An 8,654-nucleotide genomic window follows, 5' to 3' on the forward strand; every position below is an offset into this window, starting at 1 on the left:
CAGCCGAGCTGCTGTGTCGCTCGCTCCTCCATTGCCTAGACATCATCGAGCCTCCCAGCACCGCCTCCGCGTCTGCTTCCGGCGCCTCGACCGCCTCCCCAACCCTAGCAGCGCTGCCGTTCGCCGTGCCGTTGTCGGCACAACAGCCGCCGCACACGTGGCCAGGAGGGCCACGGGCTGTAGCTGGCCGTGCCGCTGGCCAGGCGCGGCCGCAGCTACGCCCTGCCGAGTCCTCCCCGCCACTGCCGGCTCTCTCGGCCGAGCCCGGCCGGTCCAAGCTGTGATGTGCTTCAGTCTCTGAAGAAGAGAACACCAGGGACTTCGCGCTCAAATTCGAGAAAAGGGAAGGTTCTAACTGCGAAGTCTGTGACTCAAATGAATAGTGCCGATAAGGACCCATTTGCTATAAATTTGCTGAATCTTTGGAAATTCATAGTAATTCATAGGAAATTCGTAAAATAGCAAATGAGGACTTTTTGGAATCCTTGTGAAATTCTCTATGCATTAGATCTATAATATGACATGTTTTAGTTTCAATATTTTGCGGTAAAAATAGATTTGTGCAGTAAGGTTGTAATGCTAGTTGAATTTGTTATTTTCCATAACTGCAGATCTAGGGCTCCAAATGAAGTGAAATTTTTGTGGCATGCTACTCATGTGATAGTTGATGTGTGGTAAAAATTTCATGAGTATTGGATGAAGTATGAGTGAGTTGTTGGTTTATCTCGCTCTCACATGATTTCCTGCAATAGCAAATTGTCTTTTTCATAGAGGTTGCTATACATATTCAAATGGAGTGAAATTTGTACAGTAGACTATTGAGAGGATATGTGAGCCACTGTAATTTTTGTAGAATTTATTGTATATTTTGGTATATGTTCATAAATACACCTTGATGTCTAAATAAATTAAGAAATGCTTTAAGAAAATTTATTTAGAGGTGAGCACCATGCTTTTTGGTGTTCTTTAGTCATAGGTGAAATGTTGGTAAAGTTGGTTTTGCCCAATTATGAATTTGCAACATAAGTTAATAATTATTTTCTTGCCGATGTGGTTATGGACAGATCTATGAACTTAGCAAAGTTCTTCAGGATGATGTGCTTTGTTGTGAAACTTGTTTATATAAAAGTTGTAGATAATTCATGTATCTAGCTTCTGTTAAAATTTGGTGTCATTTGGCCTAGTAGTTTGTTTGTTATGCCTGTTTAAAGTTGGGTTTCAGAAATGGCTGCTCTCTGTCAATTGTGGACCAGTTTCTGTAAATGTATAATTTCGACCTACTTAACTTGTGAATCATGCTGTGATGGTTATAGATGAAATGTAGATAATTTCATAAGCTTTCCAAAATGTCTTCTTCCAAGTCATTTGGATTTGTGTAACTCCAGTTATAGCTAAATCTTGTAGCTGCTGTTTGCATGTCCAGAAATTGGCAGATTCTAATTATAGTGTTTGCTTGTATATTGTTAAGTGTGACTTATGCCTTGAATGATGACTGAGTTAGAGCACCTGAGATCTTGGGAAACTTGTGTCATGCTTGGTGTTGTCGTCTTCTTTACCATCTTAGCATGATAGGTTGTGTGATGTTAGTTAAATAGCTATTGGTGTCTATGTCTTGCATAATCTTGTGTTTGTCTTGAATGCTTATGTGATGCATCTTGGGTTACCATTCATCACATTCATACACATGCATCTTGCATCTCATCTAGGTGCGCTAGATGAACCACGTGAAGGACGTGATGTTGGAGCCGAACCCGAATACGGTGTATGGAGGATCTATCCCGAAGATGGAAGGACTAAGCAAGTGCTAGGACCTGAGATGTCACCAGGATGGTGCAAGCTAACTAAACTGACTTGTGTCGGATCCTAGGCAAGCCCCAGAGCATTCTAAGTCTCCCATGTTTTTACAAATATCTTGAGTATCTTTTATTGTTGATGATGCATTAAGTATAGGAATTGGTTGGAACCAATTGTTGCATTATATCCTTACCTTGTCTAGATAAAATCCTATGAATCCTAATTAAGTGTAGGATCGAATGATGCTTAGCTATGCTTAGACCGGTAGAAGTCGGGTGATTTCCTGTCACCTGCGAGATGTAGGATGAGCTCTGGTCACGGTTGGCTATATTTGCTATCATGAAAAAGAACCATGTGTTAATAATGAAAAGAGACCGGACGGGATGACGGTAGTGCAGCAACAAGGCATGGAGGTCTTGGGTGTGAATCTATCCCCGTCTGTGTCGTTTAAGGACCGATTCGCTGTACGTCCTCATGTCATGTTGAACGCATGCCTATCACTTAGTTGGCTGGATAACTCATTCCGACAGCGAAGCCGAGTAGCTCAATTCAGGCCGGAAGTCTGGGAAGTGAAAGTGCGCACCCTGGCGGTAGTAAGGATGTGCGGGGAGCTATTGGCGTAAGTCTGAGGTGAGATTGACCACCTGGCAGAGTGGACTCCCTGAGGGTGCGGCGCTGCTCAGAACCGCGATTCCTGAGTTGTACCAAAGGTGACCCGAGGAAACCATTGATCAGGTGGATTGGGTGAGTGTTAGGAATACCCCTCCAGCTGGATAGGAATCGATTCGAATCGCCGTCTCTCCCGGATAGTGAGAACTTGACTGAGCAGCAGCAACGTAGATTCACTAAATTTAAGGATATGGTTAAATGATGATGATGATTATGATAATGAGCCATGAAATACCTGATATGGTTATTATTGTTTGCAACTTAATTAAGTGATTGATTAGTACATGTGCTAATATAGATGGTAGGTAATGGCTAAAAGTCACTGCTAGTATAGGTGGATAATGCTAATGATTACGCAAGCTTTTATGCAAAAAGGTTGTCAGCTCAGCTCCACCAAATAAAGCCTTGCATAACCCTTGGTGTCACTTTATTTCTGGTTTATGACGGGTAAGTCTAGCTGAGTACATTCGAGTACTCAGGGTTTATCCCACCATGTTGCAGGTGGAGTTCTCGACCTGTTGAAGATGGTGGCTAACCGCCGGTGGGCTCGGTGATTCTATATTAGTTCTCATCTATATGCTTTTGTCTGAGGATGTCACTTATGCTAGCAATGTATTCGGAACTTATATTAATGTAATCATTTGAACACTATGTTGTTTTCACTAATCGGTTTTGAAACCCAAACTTGTACTATTATTTGTGAACTCATTTGTAATATTATTTCCGCTGCAACTCTGCGTATGTGATGTGTATTTGCTTAATCACGTGATCTTGGTTGTGATGTTGATTTACCGAGGTCTTTCGGGACACTTGGCGGACTGCCGGGTTTATATAAGTAAAAGTATGTGTGTGTCAACGTGTTAGTGGGGACAGCCGCACTTGATCTTGTATAAATTAGGCGGTTCTGTCACAAGCACACCTGTGGGTGTGGCCCCTGAACCCCCGGGTGCTTCAAGTAGAATCGCCTGGGGGGTTTCGTCTTGTCAGCGGGGGAATTTTTGTTTCTGTCGGTGGGTGCGCGCGAGCGCACCCGCGGGTCTAGCCCCCGAGCGATTCGAGTAGAATCGTCAGGGGGTATTGTCAGCGGGCGTGTGCATGTGCACTTTGGTGGGCGAGTTTGGGGTCACAAACCCGTGCGTCGGGTGCAGCCGAGGGATAGCCGAGGGACCGAGCGAGACGGACTCGTGGATCCAGGCGTCGGGCGTAGCCGAGGCGTAGCCGAGGGATCGAGTGAGTTTGGAGTCATAGACTCATGCATCGGCTACAGCCGAGGGACAGCCAAGGGATCGGGCGAGGCGGATTCATGGATCCAGGCGTTGGGTGCAGCTGAGGCGTAGCCGAGGGATCGAGCGAGTTTGGAGTCACGGGCTCATGCATCGGGTGCAGCCGAGGGACAGCCGAGGGATCGGGTGAGGCGGTCTCGTGGATTCAGGCATCAGGCGCAGCCGAGGCATAGCCGAGGGATGGGGCGAGTTAGGGGTCGTAGACCCATGCGTCGGGTGCAGCCGAGGGACAGCCGAGCGATCAGGCGAGGTGGACTCGTGGATCTAGGCATCGGGCGTAGCCGAGGCATAGCCGAGGGATCAAGCGAGTTTGGAGTCGTGGGCTCATGTGTCGGGTGCAGCCGAGGGACAGCCGAGGGATCAGGCGAGATGGACTCATGGATCCAGGCGTCGGGTGCAGCCGAGGCATTTGGGCGAGTTTGGGGTCACGAACCCGTGCGTTGGGTGTAGCCGAGGGACAGCCGAGGGACCGGGCGAGGTAGACTCGTGGATCCAGGCATCGGGCGTAGCCGAGGCGTAGCCGAGGGATGGGGTGAGTTAGGGGTTGTAGACCCGTGCATTGGGTGCAGCCAAGGGATCGGGCGGGGAGGACTCATGAATCCAGGCATCGGGTGCAGCCGAGGCCTAGCCGAGGGATGGGGCGAGTTTGGGTCGCATACCCATGCGTCGGGTGCAGCCAATGGACAGCCAAGGGATCGGACGAGGCAGACTCATGGATCTAGGCATCGGGTGTAGCTGAGGCGTAGCTGAGGGATCGAGAAAGTTTGGAGTCATGGACTCATGCATCGGGTGCAGCCGAGGGACAGCCGAGGGATTGGGTGAGATGGACTCATGGATCCAGGCGTCGGGCGCAGTCAAGGCAATGGGCATTCTAGGCCCCTGAGCCCCATTGGGTTTTGGTAAGGGTTGGTAGAGTTTTGTGTGTTACCCCGTCTGCGGTTTCCGCAATCGGAGGGGCGGAGCTAACGTCGCTTGCCTTGATGGCTCGAGCGATGCACTCGGTGAGCTCGCTAACGGGTAATTCGAGTGAAATCTAGGTTCTTCGTTCATGACGGGGTCGGCATAGCCCTCATGTGGCATTCCACTGCTCCTTAACCCACGTCCCGATAGATGCCCGAGTCGTTCCAGAGACCGACCCAGGTGGCCCGCTGGCCTCCCCTCGATGGAGATTCTATGGGCATGGCTCAAGGTTTAGAATCGAACGAGAAAGGTCGAGATGTCCCTATCCGCTTCTAAGCAGACCAGTCATGGGCCGCTAGGGCTCATCTGCATTTTTCTCCCCTCGCTCTATTTGACGCGAGGCAGCCTCGAGCCCTTCATGGGCCGGCCTTCGAACCCCGGTCGGTCAGTCCTCATGTTGAATGAGGCAACTACCGCTTCATGACGCAACACAAGGCGTTGTGATGCATCAACTGCATATGCGATGCTTTGGATGCATGGGATGAATGAATGAATGCGTGCATGAATGAATGTGTGAATTCATGTATGCGAGATGATGAATGAATGATTATGTACATAAAGGAATTAAAAGGTTTGGGTAAGGTTACCTTGATGACTCGAGTGATGGGTTTGAGGAGAACCTATCGGATATGTTTGACTAGGACCCATGTCCACTATTCATGGCGGAGTTGGTTTGGCCCACATGGGGCATCCCTCTGCTCCTTACCTATCTCTCGGTGTTTGCCTGAGCCGTCCAATCAACTCAGGAAGCCCGTTGGTCTCTCCTTGATGGAGATCCCGTTGTTGGGCTGTTCCAAGCCCTGCCTGGGAAGGCGGAGAGCCGCATGCGTGTGGTTTCGCCTTGTTTCCTACGCCCAGCGTGTGGTAGTGGTGGGCCTTGCCCAGGCCACATCCCGTTTGACCGGGTGCCGTCTCGTCGAGCAGGGCGCGTCCTGTCGGTCAGGATGCGTCCCATCGAATTCCCATCCGCGTTGAATAGGGGAAGGGAAAGGGTTTTTCGCCCCAATCTTTTTCCCTTCTTCAACCGCTGCATCTCCTCCATAAATAGGGGAAGGGAGAGGGAAAGGAGAACTCATAGACCTATTTGTGAATCTAGAACATGATGTGGAGCTAGAGGTCATCCAACGTAGATGAAATGGTGCTGGCCACCTTCACCGAGAAGGGGCTGCTTCCGCTGAAGGGGGTGGCCCACTAGATGGTGTTGCACGTTGCCGGCTTCATCACCATCTACGAGGCTTTCGTCGGGATGGAGCCGCACGTGGAATCCTTCCGACGAATCTTCTCCGGGCGAGCCATGTCGGAGGGGAGGCCGCCTAGGACTACGCTGGTGGGGGGTTTCACCCTTGTAACCGCTCAAGTTAGCCAGTTCATAAAGTTTGATGAGACATCCTCCAGCCATGGCGGTCATGCTTCGGTGGGCAGCGTCCCTATCCAGGAGCTACCTCATCTGCATAATAAAGTTTAGAGCTCCATGTTCTTTTGCTGAGCATCTATAGCTTGCTGCTTCGGCATTCATCTTTGGCATGTGCCATGGCCTTACTTTTGGTGGATGGTTAGGCCTAAACCCTAGTAGTAGTTATGTCTGGCGGCTCGTGCCGTCGGCCGATGCTACCGGGCGGCCACAGTAGCATTCAGAGTAGAAGTGGTTAGTAAATGTAACCGTTTAAGTTTGTGGAGGAGCCCCTATGTGAATAGTTTTTGTATTCATGAATACATCAGTTCTGTTTTGTGATGGAATCACTTTGTAAGGGGAAGCTTGTCCCATCCGTTTCCTTGTGTTTATCCTAGCATAGCTTTGTTTTCATCCTTTCTTTTTCGCACCTACCCATTTGTTCTGTAGGCTGCAACTTTTAAGAACCTGGGCGTGGCCCACGAGGCTCAGCTGCTCGTAACCGTAGGTCGTGGCGGGGTGCGATCAGTCGGGAGTTAAAACAAAGGCACGTAGGGTAATCGAACGAATGAAATGCCCTTTCGCTTAGGTGACATCCTTTCGTTCGGATGAAAAGTACCCTTTCATTCGGGTAAAAAGTATTTACTATATGATAGTAAAAAACAGAGAGGTGGTATCGCACCCCGTGGAGCCCCCGAGCGTCTCGGGCCAAAAGTGTTCGGGCCAGGGTGTTTGTAGGAGCAAACATTGAATGAAAGAAAGCAATAAGACCAAAATCTTTAGGGGAAGAAAGGACGTAACTGTTCGATGTTCCAGGTGTTGGTGAGAACGTTGCCGTTGTCGTCCTTTAGTCGGTAGGCGCCTGGTCGGATTACTTCGGTCACCGTGTAGGGTCCTTCCCATGGTGGAGAGAGCTTGTGCTTCTCCTTCGTTGATTGGGTCCTCCGGAGTACGAGATCACCGACCTTGAGGATCGTCCCCTGATCTTCCTTTTGTGGTACCTATGGAGAGTCTGCTGGTAGCGAGTGGAGCGGATGACGGTTGTCTCACAAGCCTCCTCGAGCAGGTCGACTGCATCTTGCTGAGGCTCCATGGCTCGGTCACGATTGAAAGCCTTCACTCTTGGGGCACCGTCGTCGAGGTCCGAGGGCAGCACTGCTTCAGCTCCGTAGGCTAGGAAGAAGGGTGTGAACCCTGTGGATTGATTCGGAGTCATTCTCAGGCTCCAGAGGATCGCCCAATGTACTTGTTGAGCCGGTCAAAGATGCGCGACTTAAGTCCTTGGAGGACCATGCCGTTGGCACGTTCGACCTGCCCGTTAGTACAAGGATGTCTGACCGAGGCCTAGTTGATCCTGATGTCGTATCCATCATAGAAGTCTAGGAACTTCTTTCTAGTGAAGTTAGTCCCATGGTCCATGATGATACAGTTAGGAACGCCGAATCGGTAGATGATGTCGAGGAAGAACTTGACCGCCTCTTCCGAGCGGATGTTGGTGATGGGCTTCGCCTCGATCCATTTGGCGAATTTGTCGACCGCCATGAGTAGGTGAGTGAAGCTGCCTGGGCCCTTTTTGAGGGGTCCTATCATGTCGAGGCCCCAGACCGCGAATGGCCAGGTGATGGGGATGGTTTGAAGCTCCTATGCTGGCAAATGTGTTTGTCGAGCGTAGAACTAGAATCCCTCACACCTGCTGACGACCTCCTCTGCATCTCATAGCACGATGGGCCAGTAAAAACCTTAGCGAAAGGCTTTTTCGACCAGTGACCTCGAGGCCGCGTGATGTCCACAGATTCTGGCATGGATTTCGAGGAGAAGCGGTTTCCCTTGGTCGGTCGGGATGCACTTCATGAGTACTCCCAACGGGCTTCGTTTGTAAAGTTCATCGCCGAGCGTGATGAACGTCTTGGCGCGTCGAGCGATCCATCACGCTTCTATCCTTTCTAGTGGGAGAACCTCCTCGAGGAGATAGTGAGTAGCGGCGCTCGCCAATCGGTTTGGTCGAGCGCCACCATGGCGATGTCGGTGGGCGACGTTGTCGTGGAGGCACCCGGGTTGGAGCCCCTGGGCATCGGGTTGGTGTTAGAGCATGTCTGGATCAGACCTTCCAAGGTGCGGACGGACGGCTCATGGAGGTCGTTGATGAAGAAGCCATCTAGAGATGGGTCCCACCTGGCTACCAATTTAACGAGAAAATCGACAGCATCGTTGTCCTTTTAGGGGACATGATGTAGTTTGATCCCCTAGAATTTGTCCTCAAGCTTGTGCACCTCCTGGCAGTATGCTGCCATGAGGGGGTTTTTGCAAGAGGACTCCTTCATGGCTTGGTCGACGACCAACTCCAAGTCACCGTGGACAAACAGCCGTGTGGCACCGAGCTCGATGGTGATGCAGAGTCCGTTGATGTGGGCCTCGTATTCCGTGGCATTGTTTGAAGCCAAAAAATGGATACGGAGTGCATACCAGAGCCTGCTCCGATCCGGGTGTAACAACCCAAAAATCTACACACCAAAAATCCCAACTACAAAATTTTTTTCTTCTTCAAAACCCCATGTGAT

Source organism: Miscanthus floridulus, chromosome 8 (assembly GCF_019320115.1).
Source record: "Miscanthus floridulus cultivar M001 chromosome 8, ASM1932011v1, whole genome shotgun sequence".
Taxonomy (NCBI): Eukaryota; Viridiplantae; Streptophyta; class Magnoliopsida; order Poales; family Poaceae; genus Miscanthus; species Miscanthus floridulus.